The sequence below is a fragment of the Hipposideros armiger genome, unplaced genomic scaffold (genome assembly GCF_001890085.2).
Source record: "Hipposideros armiger isolate ML-2016 unplaced genomic scaffold, ASM189008v1 scaffold_570, whole genome shotgun sequence".
NCBI lineage: Eukaryota > Metazoa > Chordata > Mammalia > Chiroptera > Hipposideridae > Hipposideros > Hipposideros armiger.
The window spans coordinates 858,993-880,057 of NW_017731920.1; the positions used below are offsets into that span (position 1 = coordinate 858,993).

The following is a 21,065-nucleotide window of genomic DNA, read 5'->3' on the forward strand; positions in this document are numbered from 1 at the left end:
ACTTGTCTGTTCCCCTTCCCCCAATTCCCCAGCACTGTTCCCATCCCCCCAATTCCCCAATAAAAATCTTTAAAAAAAAAAAAAGAAATCTAAATCAAAATCTTCTCTACTATATAGGTAATTATCATGGGAAAAGCCACACTTTCTTTTATACATTTTTCCCTCTGTCTACCACAAGCTGGTAGATTCTGAAAAATAAATAAATAAATTCAAGGCACCAACATCTAAAACTTGATCTTCATTTTCTCACCTGAAATGAATTAATTATGTAGATTTAATTGATTATATTGAAGAACCAGAATTTTTCACTTTTGAAATAAAATAAAAACTTCTGCTCCACAGACATAAATAAGCCTTTTAAGTTTTATGTTGATTGTGAGGTAAGTAGTATATTTAAGATTGAGGCAAATGGTACAATACATATGTGGTGTGTATGTGTAGATCTTTCTTAGAAAATATTTTAGAATAAAACAACCTCACGAATTCAAAACATGTTGGAATAAGAAACTTGTGACAATGGTATGTTATGTAATAGCTGTTTGTTATAATGGTTCAGTTGTATCCTTTCAATAGTTTAACATAACCAAACCATCTGTCTTAAATGTAATTTTGCCTGATTTTTTTTTCTAATTTTCCATTAGTCTGGACTACTGTGCAGCAGAATCTCTTAATTACACTAGGTCCTGATTCAAATGTTTCACTCTATCCACATCTGGCCTATCGATTATTCCCAAACGTAGTCAGCAAGGTGCTATCTACTGGAAGGTTTACCATGATAAAGAAGATAACATAAGAAAAGAGGCCATTACTTTATGAAATCAGAATTATTTAGGCTGCATAGATATCTATTCTTGAATAAAAACACAGATTTAGATTTTCAAAATGATTCCTGATCCTCACTCACCTTCCCCCCCCCCCCCCCCACAAATGGAAAACTTCTCTTCCTAGCGATGAAAACTGTCCCTTTTTCTAGCAATGGAGACATCTGTCCCAGTGGATTAGAAAAAGGAACAACTTCTTTGCCATGCTGGCCACAGCCTTCTTGACTGCATCCTCCAAGTCAACGCCAGAAGTGATGGGGAGCTGAATGTTGTTGAGTATGTTCTGAGACTCCTGGACATTGGTTCCTTCAAGCTTGACCACCAGAGCCATGAGTTCTATATCTCAGCAGTCTTTGATGATGCCATCTGCGATGACAGCAAATTTCACCATCCCACCTAAAACAACGTTAAGGATGGTTTCAACCTTAGGATTAACCATAAGCAATTTAAATGTTGAATACACCTGAGCTTCCTTTATGCGACTATTGAGATCCAAAAAGTTGGGTGGATTTGGACCATTAAGGGAATTTATGTCATATGGAGCCATGCCTAGTCCAGCACCATTCACAAAGCAAGTGGTATTCCCATTTAGTTTTGTGTATTCAAGGTCATATCTGGTGACTGAATTTTTGATAGATGCATTTTTTATTTGTTGTCCATGGCAAATATGTCCTTTTATAGGTATCTTGAATTGTCCTCAAAGTTTATCTTGATATCAAAACCGATAACTTCTCCTTCCAAAGCTTCACCAAAGAGTTTCACTTCAACCTAAGTAACATAAACTTCCAGGAAGAAATTATATAGCTTCTTAATTTGATTCACAGTCTGGTTTTCATAGACCCAAAGAAGGCTAAATTTTGTTCCATCTACTAAAATTGACTATTCTTCAAAATAGCCTTCAAGAATGTAAATTTGCTCTTTGAAAAATATATTCTGGTATAGATACTGCCACCTATTAAATGTCAATGCTCCCTACTCTCATGACTGCCCCTCAGTAAAGGCCATTGCAGGATGGGCCCATTAAAATTTCCAAGTAGGGGCATCATACAGTGTCAGTCACAAAATATTCAAACTTTTATCTTGTTGTTAACATCACTTTCTTGCTCTTGGTTTTCTGCAGGATCAGATATCTTTTGGAAATTAAACTCCCTTGGAATTGGCTGTCAGGAGTGGGTTCCTGAGCACTGGGATTCACAGATAATTTTGGCTACATTGTCCTAGGGGAATGATGTCTTAAACAAAACTAGGCACAGAGGAATTGGACTGGGTGATTGAGATGGGAGAAGGAGGCTTAGTACAGATTTAATTCTATATTGGATACAACCCAAGAGAAAAAGACCATATTGTGTGTGTGTGTGTGTGTGTGTGTGTGTGTGTGTGTGTGTTGGCACTTCTGTCTGGATATGAGTTCCTCAAGATTATGGACAGTGTTTTATCTATTTTTGTATCCTTAGTATCTAGCATAGTACATTATATATACTAGGTGCTCAATAAATGATTATTAAATGAATTGCATTTTGGACCAGTCTTTAAGTGACTGGAAATCCCTCTCTAAATCATCTTTTGAGAACTACTGCCACAGCTGCATGTCTAAGAGTCTTAAATTATTTGATTTGATTTGCTTAGAGATGATGATTAACTGTCACATAATCCCAGTCATAATTTTATCAATATAGATAATAATAGGCATATTGAATCTAACTGTCACTTCAGTTTTGTACACAGAACTCCCTAGGCCTATAAATTCATCCTACTGGAAAACAGAATGGCCTTATATTAATTTTTAAACTTTATACAACAATTAAGCAAAATGAGCAAGGCCTAATACGTTTTAGGCCTAGAGATTTCTAGTTTCATTATGAAGCCGATATTTACAACACATACATCTCCTACTACTGAGTCTTCAAGTCACAACACCTAAGACCAGAGCTAGATTAAAAATAAATAAATGGGCCATGACTTCCACCACACCCTCAAAATGACCCAGGCAGGAAATTCCACCTGTCCATTGCTCAATCTAATCTTGCTAAAGAAAGAAACCTCTGGGTGGGGAAGTTTTATTCAAATAAATTCCTAAGGATGATGTTTAATGAGAGATCTCCTGAGCAAGGCAGCATTCCCACATGTCTGGAAAAGACCCAAACTCTGTGTCACTTGGAATGAGCCAATATGAAGTCCAGGTGGATGACAGAGCACAGCATCTCCTAGGCCTTCCGTTCCTCAGCTCCCTCTGTAACTCGGGCAGACTTTAGAGGCACAATGTCCTCCTCTGTAGATTCTCCACTCATTACTTCTAAATGCTACATCAGATAACCTCCGTTTCTTAACTACTGCCTCTGCTGATCTCATGTTAATCTGTCAAATAGGCTTCTTATCCAGAAATATGCAGTTGGATTCATAGCTAATATTTATTGAACACGATGGGCCAGCCACTCTGGTAAATTCTTTACGAATCATTACTAATTTAATCCTGCCAGCAACACAATGAAGTAAATGTTCCTATTGTCATCCTCACTTTAGAGATAAAACGGAAGAAAGTTAAACCCAAGTCCCTTAACTCCCAGGCTGGTGCTTTAACATGATGTAACATTGCTCTAGCAAATGTCACCAAACTTTTTATTTCCTTCATTCAAACAACTAATTGCTTCCAAACTACCTGGGCGTGAATCCCTGCCAGTTTGGAAGCCCAGGAGGACTTCGTGGATTAACCCAAAGATACATTAGTCTCCCAACAAGCCTATTACCTGAAATTTTATAAAGTTCTCTGTATGTTATCCTATTAGATTGTCTATTAGTTGTATTTTTCCAGTGTTCATTAACTGGTGCAAAATGCTTTATTTGTTTGCCTGTGACAAAGCTGCACATCAGAGTAATTTTCCTTAAACCGTATCTAGTACTTTAAAAGACAAAAGTTGTTTAATGATAGGGATATTTGGGAAAGGCACTTCAGGTTAGCAGAGCATGAGGTCACACAGACCTGTGTGTGCTTACAGGCTTGGCAGATGTAGTTATAGCCATGATGATGCACAAAAGAAATGCCTGGAGATGGGAAATGACCAATGAGTTTAGAGGACCTCTGAGAGCTTTACACTAGCTGGTTTCTTTTGAGACATCTTAAAAGGGCATAAAGGTCAAGTCAGGTTTCCTAACAAACTCTCAGTACATTTATTAGATATGGAAGGTGGTTGAGAGAAAGAGAAGTTGGTGATACCCAGAAAAGAGGGACTAAAGATGGAAGAGGATAGTCTATTGGTGTAGACTAACATTCAAGAATAAAAAGACGATCAACTCTGTTGAGATTGATGAGGAAGAGGAAAGAAAGGATATGGGGGATATGTTTACAATAATGAGCTAATTCCTAGGGTGATACTTGATGGTCTCCTCTGGTGCAGTGGAGGAAAACCAAATGTACATTGTTAAAAGCAGGATGGGTAGGAGAAGTGGAAAAGAGAAAACAAATTTAAAGATAGTTGCTATGGACTGAAGGCAGCAATAGTGACACTGATTTACAGATGACAGGTTGTGGCTTTAGCTAAAACAAAGTAATAATGAATTATAGTTAAGATTTTCTTCCACAATGTTCTGTGGCCCCTGAAGTGTAGAAATCTGTGAATGAATGGCTGGAGGGAAATTAGTAGACTAGGAAAGGATGAAACTAAGCCAAATCACAGGGTTAGTAGGAAGACCAATTAGAAAAAAACTATGGTCTGAGGAAGAAACATTGAGAACTTGTATACATTCATTTATTTCACAATCTTTTATTGAGAATCTATTGTACATTGGTCATCTACTAAGTTCTGTAATACAAGGATATATGAGATTCTGCCCTGGAGTTAAACAGGGCAAGACTATCACTAATTACAATGGAATACATGTATACAAATATGCTTTGAAAAAGTAGGTTCTTAGTGGTGCCAAGTCTATCTCACACTCAGACAATAAGAAAAACAAAGAAAAAAGCTTAAGTTATTCAGACAGGAGATACATCCAAACAATCAAATGATATACAATAGAGAATAACTATTGAGATAAATAGAGGCCAAAGATGGTAAGAAGTTGAGGGTTTTAGAGTTGTACGTGATCCTGGAAGAGATATTTGGGATGCAGGAGATCTAGGAGTTGAGGCTGAATCTGGCCATTGGAGAAATACTGTTTCTTTTTTTCTTTCTTTCTTTTTTTTTTTTAAAGATTTTATTGGGGAATTGGGGAAGGGGAACAATGTTAGGGAATTGGGGAAGGGGAACAGCCAAGTTGTCCTTCAGTCTTAGTTGTGGAGGGCGTAGCTAGCTCAGCTCCAGTCCAGTCTCCATCTGGCTGTCTGTTGGCAGCTCATGGCCACTCAGCTCAAGGTGCCATGTTCAATCTTAGTTGTGGGTGGTGTAGCCCACCATCCCATGCAGGAGTCGAACCAGCAACCTAGTTGTTAGGAGCACATGCTCTCATCAGCTGACCCATCCTGCAATCTGTTGGCAGCTCAGCGGCAGCTCAGCTCAGGCACAGCTCATTGGCCTATGTGGGAATTGAACTGGCAACCCCACTGCTCAGAGCTTGCACTCTTAACCAACTGAGCCATTTGGCTGGCCCTAAATGCTGTTTCTTGAGGTTAGAGAAAGGATATAATTTGATGTGGGGATTAAACTCTATGGGCTTCTCCCATCGGCGTTTATTCATCATATGGATTGCAAGTACCTACCTACAGGGAGTCAAATGAAAGGCTTAAAAATCATTAGCTCAGCAACAAACCGGCAGGGATCCATGTCCATGTAGTTTGGTTGGCCTGTGGCCAATATTCATATTTTTATTGATGTTTTTGGAAGGATAAATCAAGACCATCTCAATTAACTCAATGAGTAACACAAAGACCAAAAACAAAATACTTGTTTCCTTGATGATTATTTATTGTTTAGGTGTTTATTGCCTATCTTCTTCAAACTGGACTCTTAAGTTCCATGAGGACAAGTAGCTTGTCATCTTGTTCATTGTTGTTTTCCCAGCACCCAGAACAGTGCCTGCACATAATACTTGCTCAGTAAATTGTTTTGCATTGCTTAAACCATAGCAATCGACTGTGATAAGTGCTGTGACAGCAGTATGCCCTGGTGCTAGGGCAGCAGGGCAGTAACTTTTATCTTAGAGTTTGGGAGGCCTTCAGAAAGAAGGTGGCATTTGAGCTTTGAAGAGCGAGTAGGCCTTGTGAAGTGGAATAGAAAGTATTCCAGAAAGGATGGAGCACCATAAATAAAGGCAATATGTTAATTATGAAGAACATAGTAAGTTTCATAGGAAATGAAAAGTTTATTTTTTGAACACTGACACTTCAAAGTGAGGAGTACTTAGTGGAAAGTAAATTTCCTTCCCTACAAGCATACCTTACTTTATGGAATAGCTGTGAAACAAGGACCACAGGGAAAGCAAGTAAATTATATTACTTTTAAAAGACTGGAGTGAAATTCTATTGTCATGTGGATAAACCTGCCCATAGTGAATCTCTCCTGAAAAGCTTTTCCCTCCAAAGAGGGCCCATATATGGCCTTAGTCCAGCTTTTTCTAAGAGGTTTATTCAAGGAAGTATGAAGAAACTGGATAGTTGCAAGAAAAGGTAATAGTGGCTAATGCTGCTAGCAATGATAAAAAAAAAATTAGATCAAGGGCTTCAGGTTATTTAATGTGAGGAGGGAACATGATAAATGTTCACCATTTAAGGGTTATCACTAACCCAACCTTTCATAAAAATAGATTAGTGGAGGTGGAACCTACAGAAACATTTATTTAGTGAACATCTACTACTACCAAACAGGTGCTTTGCAGACATTGCTTCACTTAATGCTCACAGCCTCCCAGAGACAGGGATCACCACCCTCCATTTTAGAGAGGAGGAAAAGGAGGTGCAGAATGGATAAGGAACCTACTGGGTGGTAAATTACACTGAAATCAAGGCAGACGTCTAAGCTCATCCTCTTTCCCCAACCCTATGCTGCCCTAACTTAAGGTTTTTTATTAGCTATAGAGAAAACGTTCTTTATCAAACATGAAACACAATACCAAAGCAAGGCATAGGTCTCTGTGTGCGTGTGTGTGTGTGTGTGTGTGCGTGTGTGTGTGCGCGTGCGTGCGTGCGTGTGTGTGTGTGTGTGTGTGTGTGTGTGTGTGTGAAGGTGTGAAGTGAGTTCTGGGTCAGCCCTATTGCACTGTGAAGCAATGTTTCCCAAATAGCCCAGACTACTGTCTATAATTCATCCATTATAATTAACCCCGGGGTAAAGGTATTGTTTCTGAAGCCCTGGTTGAAATGCAGATATGTGACCTGGGAAGACTGACAGGATCTCTAATTACACCTAATTGAAGAGCTGGCCCTCTGGGAACTTGACCCGACTGGTTCATGAGTCGGGCAAGGCGAGGGCTGCATGGGCATCCCGTCGGGGGAGGTCCCCAGGCACAGGAATGCAGGTGAGGGGTGGGTGTCTGGATGGGGGAATCACTCGGTGAGTGTGTACTGGTTAGGGCTGAGCGAAACACAAACTTGGACTTGGACAATTCTCTGGGGAGGGAGCGAGGAACACACCTTGCCCTCTCATTCCAGGACTCCCGGAATCCCACCGACAGGTCTTCCGAGGTTCACCATCGTCCAGTCCCCCGTGCCTAGGGGAGTTGACCCAGGAGCAATTACACTAGGCCACTGCAGCCAGCGCGAGTCATTTCTGCCCACAGCCGCCGGGTCCGCAGGTTTAACCCTTTCCCCCAGACTCCGGCGAAGGGAGCCGGGATCCCTCCCGCAGCACCGCGCCCGCGCCCGGGACTCAGGGACTGGGCATGCTCAGTCGCCGCCCGCGTCGTGCTCCCGGGGAAACCTCTGCACGCCCTCCCCCCGGCTGCTCGCCGTCGCCTCCTCCTCGCCGGCCTCCCCGGCTGCATCCCGGCTAGCTCCGCTCCACGCGACCCAGATTCCTGCCCCGCCCCCGCCCCTCCCCCGCCCGCAGCCTGTGCTGCAGCCGCGGCCACCCCTGTCCAGCCTCGGTGACAGAGCGGACCGCGTCGACCGCCGCCGCGGAGCGCGCAGCCGGAGCGCCTGGGGAAGGCGGAGATGGAGCCCCGACTGCCTCCTGCTAGGACCTGCTGAGTTTCCTTCCGCCTCCGGAGCCCAGGTGAGTCGCGGCGCCTGGGGAGACTCCGGGAGGAGCGGAGGGTCGAGGGGAGAACGCCCTTGGAGAGGAGAGAGGTGGCCGCGAAGACGTGAGGCACCGTGCGAGCTGCGCTGCATCTGGGTCGCAGCAGACATGTAAGGGGACATGAATGGAAGCGCACACTCCCTCGGTGCAGGGGCTTCGGGGTCACCCAGGACCGTAATTTCCCTCCCACCCTCTCCCCAAAATTAACACCCGCGGAGCTGCAGGTTGGCGCGAGAGGCTGTGTGCATCTCGGCCCCGGCGTGTGTCACCTAGCGACCGAACGACGAGAGCGCTGAAGGAGACATTCCTGGCACAGGCCAAAATGGGAGGCGGGAACGAAGGCCGGCCTGGCCCAGGCGAGGGGCCCGACCGGGTCCTGGGGTCCCCTTGCCCCGTGCTCCCGGGGCAGTGCAGGGCTGCGGGTTGGCGGGGCCGCGGGTCTGGGGGCCATCCGCGCTACCAGCCCGGAGAAGCTGTCCGAGGGATCGGAGTGCGGTGCCTCCTCCAACTGCTGGGAAACTCCTAATTCGGGCATCTCTCTTTCCTGGCAGGTAGAATTAAACAGGCAAGTGGGGAGCGACAGCCGACAGCTGTTAAAAGCAAAACACTGGAGTGTTGTGGTGGGGTATTCTGTTGGGCCTTTTTTCCAAGTGTGGGTGCGGGCTGCACCTAACTCACCGTGTTTCTGCTCAACCTCTTAGTGGCGAGTCCGGTAACACACCTTATGAATATTTCAGGCAAGACCTCGCAGGGTTGCTTGCTTCAGATCAAGTTTAATGAATATATTTGTGAGCCTTTCCTCTCCACACAGGCAGGTGGAAACCCCGTGCTTTTGAGCTTTCCAAATTTCATCCCTTTCCCACATCAACTAGGAAAAAGACTGCTAAACCCCAGTGAGCTTTAGATTGGAACCATAAATTGAGTCTGTCATTTGGCGAGACCAGTTTTGGGCAGGCATCCAGGCATTGTTCTGCATCTCTGCAGTGTGTGCGTGCTGTGCCATAGCTTGACAATCATCCTTAACTGGAGCTGCCAATATGGTGGAAGGCAGGTAGTGTGCTTGTGTCGGGATAAATTTCTTAATCCGTTATCATCTTAAGACATCAGGTAGTTAGAGCACACTTAGACCTCTTCCTAGAAGTTGTTTCAGACGAGTCTAGATGAAATTTTGTGGGAGGCACACTCTTGTATCCCCTCTACGTTGGGAGGTACTTATCTCTCTTTAATTCTTTCATGGTAATAAGAAAGGAATGTCTTTTCTGTAGTCACTGTCAAGAACACTGAAAGAAGAATGCATTGATGTAGGGAACTTTCAGGATTGGAACAAGCTGTAGGGCATCTTTCCTTCCACTGAGTTATAACTTCCATGGCACCATCACCACTAATCAGTAAACCGGCACACACAGCAGTTTTTCCTCTAAAATTCCTTTGCAGAAGAAACCGACCTGTTCCTCCATTAGCGAGAGGTATGTCTCTAAACAGCCTGCGAGGAATTCCTCTGTTGACCAAGATTTCAGGCCTCCAAGATTTACATGATGCTAAAAGAGGCAACTCTTTTCTGTTGCCAGCTCATACACAGTAAAGCTGAAGTGCTTGGATTTACAGATGTTTCACATTTAGGGAAGGCTTTTCCAACAAAGACCCTCTGTCGTTATAGCACAGGCTCCACCTCCACCTGCCAGGCTGTCTCTCCCCAGCCTGTGAGGACTGTACGGCTCACTGTGTTTGGTTAATGAAGAAAAGGAATCCCAAAACGAAAGATTTATGTATTTCCCTTTTTGTGTTTCGCTGGTTTAATTGAAAATATGAAATTTTCAAAAATTGTTTATTAATATATGTAGCCAAGACTTAACTCAAGTAATAACTATGAATATTAGCTTTCCAAGAGATATTCAACACCATTACAGTATTCTTTGTGCTAAAATTATTGATGGATGGTATTAGAAAGGAATTCTATGAAATAGCAAAATAAGTGGAAATTTTATATAAGAAACATCATTTCCTAAAGGTTGTTACTGAGATGCTCAGAGAGATACCCAGCTGCATCAACAGAAATAAAATCTGATTGGAAGTTTACAGAGCTTGGATACAAACCTCCAGGAGCTCTAAAGAATCATTCCTTGACTCCTCTGAGTCACTGTCAAAGTTGTGAAATTTAGCAAATAAATATACAGGTTTCCAGTTAAATTTGAATTTCAGATAAACAACAAATAATTGTTTTCAGTATATGTCCCATGCACTATTAGGGACATGCTTACACTAAAAAATGATTTGTTGTTTATCTAAAATTCAATTCTGACTGAGCAGTCTGTATTTTATCTGGCAACTCTAGTCACTGAAAATTTCTCATTTCTCTTTTTTGGGTCATTTATGGGTTGAAAAATAAAGTGGAGCAGAGTCATGTACTGTTCTGCAGACAATCTGGGACAGGCTCAGTTCTGGTTTAAGCTATTGAAAATAACTCATGCTTAAAAGTTAAGTAGTTTCAGTTCAGCACATTTTGTTGAGTACCTCTGCTTGTTAGGATTAGTGAGAAGTGCCAGAGATACATAGATGAGTAGGGGCAGCGGGGGAGGATCTACATCTTAAGACATGAGACTTTCTATGCCAAGTGTCTGTGGGCTCCACTGTAGGAGCCTGAAGGGGACGCTGAATTCTGCTGGACAGCTCCAGTCAGGGCGTGAGATGGCTAGCAGTTTTGACAGGTCTGGCCTTGTATAAGAGAGTGAAATCTTATCCTCAGAGGAAAGGAGGAAAGAAACCTATGGATTTATACCTAGTGTTTTGGAGTTAGAAGTTGAAGGATTTTACCTGATGGCCTCAGAGTGGCCTGCTGAGAGCAAGGAAAGTGAGAAGGGGATTCTAAAAGAAAGACTTTAAATAGTTGCTGGTAGGAATGGAAGGGGAGCTGAAAAGGGACAAGTGTGGGGACTGGTAAATGGTACTTCAGTGAATACATCTCATTGCATCTAAAAAAGCAGTTGTTCTGCCCTTTGACTAATACCTAAGGTGTTCCTTTACTATTCCAATTCCATCCTGGTTTCCTCAGGTAAAAGGTCATCATCAAATAACATTGGCATACAGTATTTAAAAGTCTTATTATTTTTATATGAAAGTAGATAGTTAAATGTAATATTTGAAGTGCTGATCAATATTCAATTGCTTCTGGCAAATATTCCTGAAATAAAATAAGCAGATGTTTTGGTTTTAGCAAGCCTATTTCTTCAAGTAGAAAAAGATATTAAATTGCAATCATTTTCTGATTTGGTCCAACCATCCTTAAGGAAACAGATTCTGGTGATGGAAAGAATGTCGATTTACAGAAATAGCACAATGGAAAAATGACCATATGCTTATAGTACCAGAGAGTACCTACTCAGAATGTTCCAAATGCAATTAATTCCAAAAAACTGCACACTACTTGCATTCGTGTCTTTGAAGACCCAGCAGGTCTTTTCACTACTGATCAGCACAGGAAGTTTCCAGGGAAGTTGAAGATCAAACCAGTACAGTCCATGTAGAGAACAGTTCCAGTTTTCCAATCTCAAGCAAATGACATATATGACAAACAGAGTGCCATTCTAGATTGCACTTTTCTCACAAATCTTGTTATCTTAGGGACTAACTTCAGAAGGGTCTCATATATTTTATGTCCATATGCATGGTTAAATTTCCACTTCATATTTTACAATACATTCCTAAAATTATGAAAATTACTCGATGCTAAAATGTATAATGAAGTAGTTAATTAGGGTCTGTCTTATCAAATGATTATTCCTTAAAATAGGGCAGAAAACAGTTATATTTTGGATACTGTTCCTCTTTGTAGTGTCTGCCAAATATGTCCTGCCTTATAATTCTGGTAATATATGAAAAAAAAATGATCAAGGACATACTGAAGTTGCTAAAATTTCAAGGCATTTAAACCATAGGTTTTATTTTCAGCGAGATTTCCCCTAGATATGGCTTATTAAAGAAGAGCTTACTGCAGTGCTCTCTAATGACAGTTTATGGACTATCACCCTAGAGACAGCTTTAACTGAAATTGTGTGCTGAGTTCACATTCTAAGTCCTCAGTAAATACTCTGAATTTAAAGAATCTGAAGACAGTATGTTCTTGCTATTAACCCTTTAGTTCACATATGCTGACCATAAACAAGTCTTATTTCACACCAATCTCTGTGCTCTAAAATGAAAGATATGGACATTTTAAAAAAGAATATTGTGCCAACTCCAATCCTCTACAAAATAAACATTAATTGTTACCAGCGTTCTAAGGGATAAACAGCTTCATTCTCAATGTAATTAGACAATTTGTATATTGTCTGTGTACTCTCTTTGATGTTTCAGACGCCACAGAAATAACTCCCAATTTGCTATGTTTGACTTTTTGCTTTTTTAGTACAAAACAAGATGATTGTGGTAAATGCTTAAGGAGAGTTCATTAAGCCCCTTTAAAAAAGAAAAACATTCAGTCTCAAACAAGCTAATGCCTGCAGATTTACAGGTCTTTACATGGCTTTTAAATGTAGTTTCCATTTTAATTACTGGGATTAGGACTTGGTTAATTAGAATGCTTGGTATCAGAGATTATTTCAGCTGCTGTAACTCTGCTTTCTAGTCCCCTTGCACAAATATATGGTGAAAAGCTGCTAGATGTTTTGAAGGTCTCATTCGTGGTGAAATGAATAATTTATTTATCCCACAGCTACTTTTTGTTTTAACAAATATCATCAATGACATCATAAACTCTGTTCCCCATTTTATTTTTTCCTTGACCAGTTGGCATTATAACTATTTTAAGTGTGAATCAGTCCCTGGAATGAAGTTACTGTACAATTTTTCCTTTAGAAGTAGAATAAAAATGTTCTGCCCTTCAGAATTTGGAAGCTAGGTTTTCTGAAGATTCTATATTCCAGAAGAACATTTACATTTTAATTTTAGATTTTCTTTGGTCTTAGAATCCATTTAAATGGGTAAGAAACTTAAAACAATTATTTTTAATAGAGAAGTTTAACCATACATTCTCTTAAAATGGTAAATACTTACCAAAGCTGTTTTAATTAAAATGTATATTGTGTACATCATTAATCATAATTATAAAAGCCTGTATTAAAATGCCTAACATAGAATTTTGACGTTCATATTCTGTCTCATGTATAATGTGTATGTAGCCCAATATGTGAACCTAGTATAAAAATCAAGACCTACAAAATACAAGAATTGGGTTATGGTATTTGCTTCACTGAAGAGTTCTGTGGTGTATCAAAATTTCTCCTACTATTCTTTTAAATTGTAGATAACCTAGAGTATTTAATATAGAGCCAGACTCATCAAATTTTTATATCTGCACAGTCCTTCTGGGACACATCTAGCAACTAGGCTCCTGAGTAATCTTTGTAGGTGAGATGCAAAAATGAGGTCTGGGATATGCTCTAAGAGCCAGATTGATCAGCTCTACCCAAAGAATGTTCATAGGTATCGAAGCCAACGTAGAAGGTGGTTTCTGTTGGCCTGCTTCATAGCTCTTCCCTTGATCCTACCATTTCTACAATTTTATTAATGACTCAGATATATTTAGATCATACATATATCAGGTTTGTTGATAATGCAAAGCTCAAGGCACTAGTAAATTTGGATGACAATCAAGATTAAACTTGATATCCCTTAGCCCAAAGCAAGGGCTGAAACTAAGATTACATTTTAAAATAATAGATGTTGGCTTCGTTTTGATTCTAAAATCAGTTGCCCAATGACAGGGATTAGAAGTCCTAGATTAACAACAGTTTGGGTTGAACCAAAAATAGTTTTGGTTCACTTGAGCATTAACCAACAGTACAAAAGAAATTAACGCAGTCTTTGGTTGGATTCTTAGATGAATAGAATCCATATCAAAAAGATCAGACACAAACAATATAACATACTGTACTGAAAGTGATGCATTTTGTGCCACCTGTCAGGAATATAACAAGAGGGAATGCTTTTTGGGTGGGAAGTTGTCTCACATGACCTTTAAAGCACCTCCTAAATCTGATTATGCAGTTTAAATTGAGCTCTGTGGCACTTATACATGAATCTGCCAATGTCTAATTAAGCTTAGTAACATTTATGTAACATTAACTATTTTACATTCATTTCTTGACTTATAATGAACATCTATCCTTATTCTTTTCTACTTAAAAATTATTCCCTAGGTAATTAATCAATCATCAACTAAAATAAGGGCATCTACTCTGTGACTACCACTGGGTTAAATTAAAGAGGCTATTTCCAGATATTCTTTATCCAAGAACATACTTGAAATTCTTAGTTCCAAAAGATCTATATTTTTGAATAGCCATAAAACAGGCATGTATTCAGGTTCTAAAGTAAAATTGGACCTAATTGAATTAGACAAAGATAAAAGACAAACATGTTCACCCTACTTTGTGTGTGCTCTCTTACTCTAAATTGTGTTAGTTTATAGAATTTCTTTATAGTGTAGAGTGGACACTTGTTACTCCTTTTGAACACTGCCATCTGAACCCCTTTCTGATGTTGGGGGCTCTCTCACATTATGAAGCAGAGCCCACTCCCCACTATAGGAGCTAAAAGTGCCAGATGCTTCCTTTCCCAGACATCTTTGCATCATAGAGGTGGGCCCAAGACCTAGAATCTGCCCCAATGGCAGATGTCCCAGCCAGCAACACCTCTTGACCTAGCTTGGGGTGGGGGGCAGTCAGTGGGGCCAGCTCCAGAGTCTGGACCTGGTGGGAGCAAGAGAGGTGTCTATACTGGACTGGCTCTGTTGTCATCATTCTAAGTGTTATTTTTGGCGACGTAGCCTCTAAATCAAGTTCTCTAGCCCTCCTGAAAACACTGTGGGTTACCTTCAGAACAAAGTCCTTTTCTGCTTAAATAAGCAGAGCTGGTTTCTGTTCTTCACAATAATAACTCCTGTCTGGTACAGGGTGCAAGTCCATGCTTACGTTGGCACGTTAGCCACTCACTAGGATCCATTGAGCACAAAGCACTGTGAAAGGCACAAAAAGAAAATGTTTATTCATTCTCTGAGTATTTCTGGAACAAGTCACCTTGCTTGGCATTGGACAGGAGGAGAAGCACACAAAGCTGGTATTTTCAAATTAGTGCTAATATGGAAGCAGATATTATTCTGTGGATCTACTGATTCTAAAGATTAATTTAGAGTAGAGATGATGGGTTGGGATAAGAAAGGATGCTTTGGGGGAAAATATTGTGTTTCATTAATTCCAAGAGGCAAATTCTTTTCTTCATATTAACATTTATGAAATTAGAGCACATTGTTAGAGTGTCATGTTTTAATTGCCAGTTTTTTCTCCTCAACCCATCTACCATATTTCACTAAATCTAAGATGTCATTCATATACACTATTACATTTTTTTTACCTCTAAAAAAAATCTCAGCAAGTAATTACTAAAAAATGACAATGCTTAACATTTAAAAAGACCCTAAGAGAACTAAGCCAGTAATGGAAATAGTGTGGATTGATACCACATACTTGTTCATTGTTGTTGTAGTCTCCCAAACTGTTAAACAGTGATTTACCTCTAACTTCTGTTATGAACAAATTCAGATGCTAATCATCATGGCTTTGCTTGGCTGTAAAAAATGACTAGTATACTTACAGTGATTCTCAAGTTTGTAGATAGCACCATATTTTTATTTTTAAATTTTTTTTGGTTAACTTTTTTATTTGAAAAATTTCAAATATATACAAAAGTAGACAGAATAATATAATGGATCCCAATATTCAATAATCATCAACTCATGACCAGTACTGTTTGATTTCTAATCTTACTCTTTACCCACCCCATTTTATTTTGAAACAAATCCTAGAAAACAATCCTACCATTTAAAATTTTTCAGTATGTATCTCTAAAATATAGTGACTTTTCAAAGACACATAATCATAGTATAATTATTACATTCCTGAAAAATAATCTATAATTTGTGGCACATTTTAAAATAAACAAATTTTGTATTTATTTTAATTAAGTTTTAAGCTGCTTTTGTCTTTGGAGGTTGTTAAAAAGAAAACCAATTTAGGTCTGCTTCAAAGTCCACTGATTTCTTTTTAATAAATTTATATGATGCTGGCAGATCATATGACAGCTCTGTAATATCTATCTTTATATTTCCATTCTGCAGTTTTCTTTTGAATATATTTTCTAGTTGAGAATTTGTATAAAGAACATACTGCTGTTCTTGTCATTTCCAAAGCAATCTTCAGAAAAGTTGTATTTATTCCTTTATTTTTGTTCACAAATGGAGGATTCATAATTGCTGTATCAAATGATTTGAACATTCCAGCAGATAATGAGCACAGATCACATTGAACCATGTCAACATTTGTTAACTCAAACTGTTCCACTTTTCTATTAAATATTTCCAATGCATCCTCATCTGTGTCAAATTTAACACACAACCTGCAATGCATGGCCTGTTACTGTTCTAGAAGTAGCATGGGCTTTTCAAATCCATCTACTTGTTGCAGGCATGACACTTGTTCCTCGAGCCTAGTTTCTTTACGCTCTCTCTCTCTTTTTTTTTCTTTCTATGTGTGGATTCACAGTGTTTAAGGGCACTGGACCTCAGGAGGCTGAAAGTGCCACCCTGTCTGGCATCTTTTTGAAATTTAAGTTTTTGTTTTTATCGAGATAATACTTACATGCTTAAAACATCATATAATTAAAAAAACATTATAATGAAAAATAGCAGTCCTCTTGACCTAATCCATCTCCATTCCAGATTTGTTTCTCAGAAACACCCACTTGAATTCTTTAACCTGCTTTTTTTGGTGTGTTTCACCTTCCTTCTAAATAATCTGCTTGTTTTTCAACATTTTAAACTATCAAATCCATTGATTTTCTACTATAGAAGTGAAGATTTAACTTTTATACCTAATCCCTCTCCCTTATACATATATATTTCTCCTTCCTCAATTCTCCCAATATCACAATTTTTTATTAAACAAATATTTGATGTTTATTTTGATAATGTAGATTTTATATACAGTTGATTATACTTTCTTTTTGTACAGTTTTTTCTTTCCAAAAATTGGTAATTGACCTGTTATATATTTGCTTAGTTTTCTATTATGCATATCACAAAATTATTCCCAAAGCAATAGAACTGTAAATATTTTCTCCATATATTCATACATGACAATCTGTCTGTGCCAGTTTTTCTTCATGGAGACATCATTTTTTAAGTCTCATTTACCATCATTCTGAGAATTCCTTTCACTTTTCTCCAATATGGAATATTCTGATTCCTGGGTCTAATGTCTTTCTCATGTTCCACATTCATTTTGGTGGAATGCTTTCTTAAGAAGCTCCTAAAAAGGTGTGCTTGAAAGGTACGTGGAAGAAGACCTTGTCTGTCTGAAATTGTCTTCATTCTCTCCTCACACTTAATATTTTGACTGGGTATAGAAATCTAAATTGGAAATTATTTTTTCCCGGAGTTTTTATTTTTGCCTCCATGTTCCTATTGACAATTTGAATGCTTCTGATTCTTAGCACTTTGTATGTGAACTATTTGTTTTCATTCCCACTCTGGAAATTTTTATGTTGTGAAATTTCATCATGTGTGTTTTGGTGAAGTTCTTTTGTTATTTAAGGAGCTGGGTATCCTGTGGGCCCTTTTGACCTGGAGACTCATGTTCTTCAGTTCTTGGAGAGATTCTTGTATTATTCAGAAATTTTTTCACATATGTTTTCACCTTTATTTCTCTCTGGAATGTCGGTTATATGGATGCTGAATCTTTTTCTCCCCATTTCTCTCCTCCCCCCCTTTTTAAAAGTCATTCTGTCAATTTTTTCTCAGCCGATTTCCTCAAATCTGGGAGATTTCTTAAACTTTATCTTCAATTTCTGTAATTTAAAAAAGATTTCCAAGAACATTTTCTAATTCTTTTAATGTTCATTTTTATTATTTATTGTTTCTCTTTTATGAGTGTAATATTTTTTTCTTATATCTATGAAAATTAATTATGATGTATTATAGTTTTCTCCTCTTTGCATTGCCTCTGTTTCTTCCAAATTTCTGTTTTTCACCTTTCTTTTTTTGAGTCTCTGTAATTCAATCAAGTTAGAAACTTTCCATAATTGTCTGATAACCCCTGGTTGTCTGTTTATATTTAAGATTGAGGCAGTAAAATGCTGATTGGAAGTTTTCTATGTATGGGTGGGACTTGTTGGCTGTTTGGCTTCATAGTGGTCCAATTAGGGGCTTGTGCTTCATTGGAGGGGATCCACATGTGTGTCGGGTAGTTTTCTGAGGAATAAATCTTCAATATCATTCTGGCTGCCTCTGTTCTGGGAGTTGAGTGGAATAAGAAGGCTGGATAAATATCACATTTATCATGTAGACTTTCACTTAACCTTTTTGTATTCAATATAAATACAAGAGCTTTTGTGTCCAGAAGTTCAGAGCCTTTCTAGCTCAACCTCTTCAAGAGTAAATCTCATCTCTTTTGATAAACTGGAGAGGGATTATGCCTGCTTTCAAAGGACGGGGAAGGAGATCAAGACCTAACTATTTCTTATGAAAATGCTTAACCAAGCCTCCTGTGTTGACTTCATCTTATACCACCACTCAGAGAGGAACTGGGCACCACTAGTTCCTGAATATAACAGAGATTCTGTACTCTCAGTTGTATTGCCTTTTGATCATTTCCCTCACTGCAGGGTTAGTCAGTTAAGCTTAGTCGATTACCACTTGTCCATCCCTTTTCAGCTTCCAGAAATCTGCTGGTATCTCCTGAGTGTTCCTGTAGCCTTATGGTTTTATGTCATTTTTATTTTTTTACTGTCATGTTGGTGGGATTTCATATGTTTTATTTGCCATGTTTAAATAAAAGTCCATTATAACATTTTTAAGGGCACACTTAGAAGGAATTAAAGATGTAAAATAGTGTTACATGCATCAGCAAAAATTATAGTGAGATAGTTACTGCTTAGTAAGTGTCTCACATTGCCTATGTAAACTTCCACAATTTTCCTACTTGTTTTGTTTACTCCTCTTGTCTCTTAACAATAAATTTTAATACTCTGTTAACCTAGTCATATGACCTTCTTAGCAAAATATTTTACCTAACACATACTACTATAAATAATATGTATGTACCCCCAGTTTAAAAAGAGAGAGAGAAAGAATTTCATACAATCAATGATCAGAATTTTGTTGTACATCTGTGACGATTCCATAAAACTGTGACATGTTGGTTAGGAATCCTTGCCTTAGTGTATAGTCTGGTTCAGTGTGACATGGCTGAAATGTGTTTTCATTTGAGGCAGTTCAGAGCTTCTATATTTGTTTTGTGTCTCTAGTGCCTAGAAAGAACTGACCATAATAAGTGCACAATAAATGTTTATTGACTAGAATTAAGAGCTGAGGTCTTTTCCTACCAACTGGCTGGCCTTGGACAAGTTATTTGTTGGAAAAGGTTGAGCTAGAGAGTCCCAAGAGAGAAGGTCCTTTAGGAGAGGTAAAGACGAAGAAAGGGGTTGAGGATGGAACACTGGGGAACACCTACATGTAAAAGGCAGGCAGAGGAAGAGCAGGAGATAGATAGAAAACCAGGAGACCATGGAATCATGAAAGCCCAAAATGGGCCTTTCAAGAAGCATCACATGAAATCACATCAAATAAGATAAGGACAGGAAAATGCAACTTGGACTAAACCATGCTCTGCCTTCAGCCAAGCATTTACATACTCACTCACTCACTCACGCTTTGTGTGGATAAGGAGTGCTTATCACTTCTGAGATGATTCTGGTCAGAGCTATCTTTGTAGTATAATTCTTTTGCTGTGTTAGTTGAGTTCAAGTTTTTTTTTCAAAATATGTCAGAAATCCCCAAAAAACAAAAAGTTGATATTTTGACTCTTTTATGCATTTAATAATAACAGGTTGAGCTGCTTTGTATATACATAACATTATTTTTATGTATAAAAATTTCCTATTGTTATTCATTCTTGAGAAGCACAAAAATATAGAAAAATGAAAAGACACATACAGGCTGATAGTAAAGGGATAGAGTAAAATATTTCATGCAAATGGAACCGAGAAAAAAGCTGGAGTAGCGATACTTATATCAGACAAAATGGACTTTAAATTGAAGAACATAATGAAGGACAAAGAAGAGCACTTCATAATAATAAAGGGATCCATCCAACAAGAGGACATAACCCTAGTAAACATCTATGCACCTAACATAGGAGCCCCTAAATATATAAAACAGATTTTGACAGACATAAAGACAGAGATCAACAGTAACACTGCTATAGTAGGGGACTTCAACATCCTGCTGTCACCAATGGACAGGTCCTCCAGACAGAAAATCAACACGGAAACAATGGCCTTAAATGACACTTTAGACCAGCTGGATTTAATCGATATTTTCAGAGCATTTCACCCCAAAGCTACAGAATATACATTCTTCTCAAATGTACATGGATCATTTTCCAAGACAGACCACATGTTAGGCCACAAAACAAGTCTCAATAAATTTAAGAAGATTGAAATCATATCAAGTGTTTTCTCCGACCACAATGGTATGAAACTAGAAATCAATTACAAGAAGAAATACGGAAAGCTCACAAATACATGGATGCTGAATAACATGCTGCTAAATAGCGAGTGGGTCAAAAATGAGATCAAGGAGGAAATCAAAAGATACCTTGAGACAAATGAAAATGAAAACACCACAACCCAAAATCTCTGAGATGCAGCAAAAGCAGTCCTAAGAGGGAAGCGCATAGCAGTGCAGGCCTACCTAAAGATGCAAGAAAAATTTCAAATCAACAGGTTATCCTTACACCTCAGGGAACTGGAAAAAGAACAGCAAAATAAGCTCAAAGGGAGCACAAGGAAGGAGATAATAAAGACCAGAATGGAAATAAATGAAATAGAGACCAGAAAAACAATACAAAAGATCAACGAAACTAAGAGCTGATTTTTTGAGAAGATAAACAAAATTGACAAGGCTCTAGCTAGACTCATCAAAAAAAAAAAAAAAAGAGGGCTCAAATTAGTAAAATCAGAAATGAAA

The 21,065-nt window shown here is 38.8% G+C and overlaps 1 protein-coding gene and 2 pseudogenes across 6 annotated transcripts in view; 1 reads left to right on the top strand and 2 right to left on the bottom strand.

Annotated features, from left to right (window-relative positions):
* Positions 1 to 969: 969 nt before the first annotated feature.
* On the bottom strand, positions 970 to 1,803 carry LOC109371441 (succinate--CoA ligase [GDP-forming] subunit beta, mitochondrial pseudogene; annotated as a pseudogene).
* Positions 1,804 to 7,650: 5,847 nt separating this feature from the next.
* Positions 7,651 to 21,065, top strand: part of ELMOD1 (ELMO domain containing 1) — a 71,604-nt gene continuing 58,189 nt past the window's right edge. For 2 of the 6 annotated variants that reach the window (XM_019623954.1, XM_019623958.1), the window contains exon 1: positions 7,652 to 7,963. The gene's annotated coding sequence lies outside the window, so the exon portion shown is untranslated. Of the gene's footprint in view, positions 7,964 to 8,015; positions 8,098 to 21,065 lie in introns of those variants that run through there. The other 4 variants (XM_019623956.1, XM_019623959.1, XM_019623960.1 and 1 more) reach the window with 4 other exon arrangements.
* LOC109371442 (methyltransferase-like protein 5 pseudogene) lies at positions 16,035 to 17,318 on the bottom strand (annotated as a pseudogene).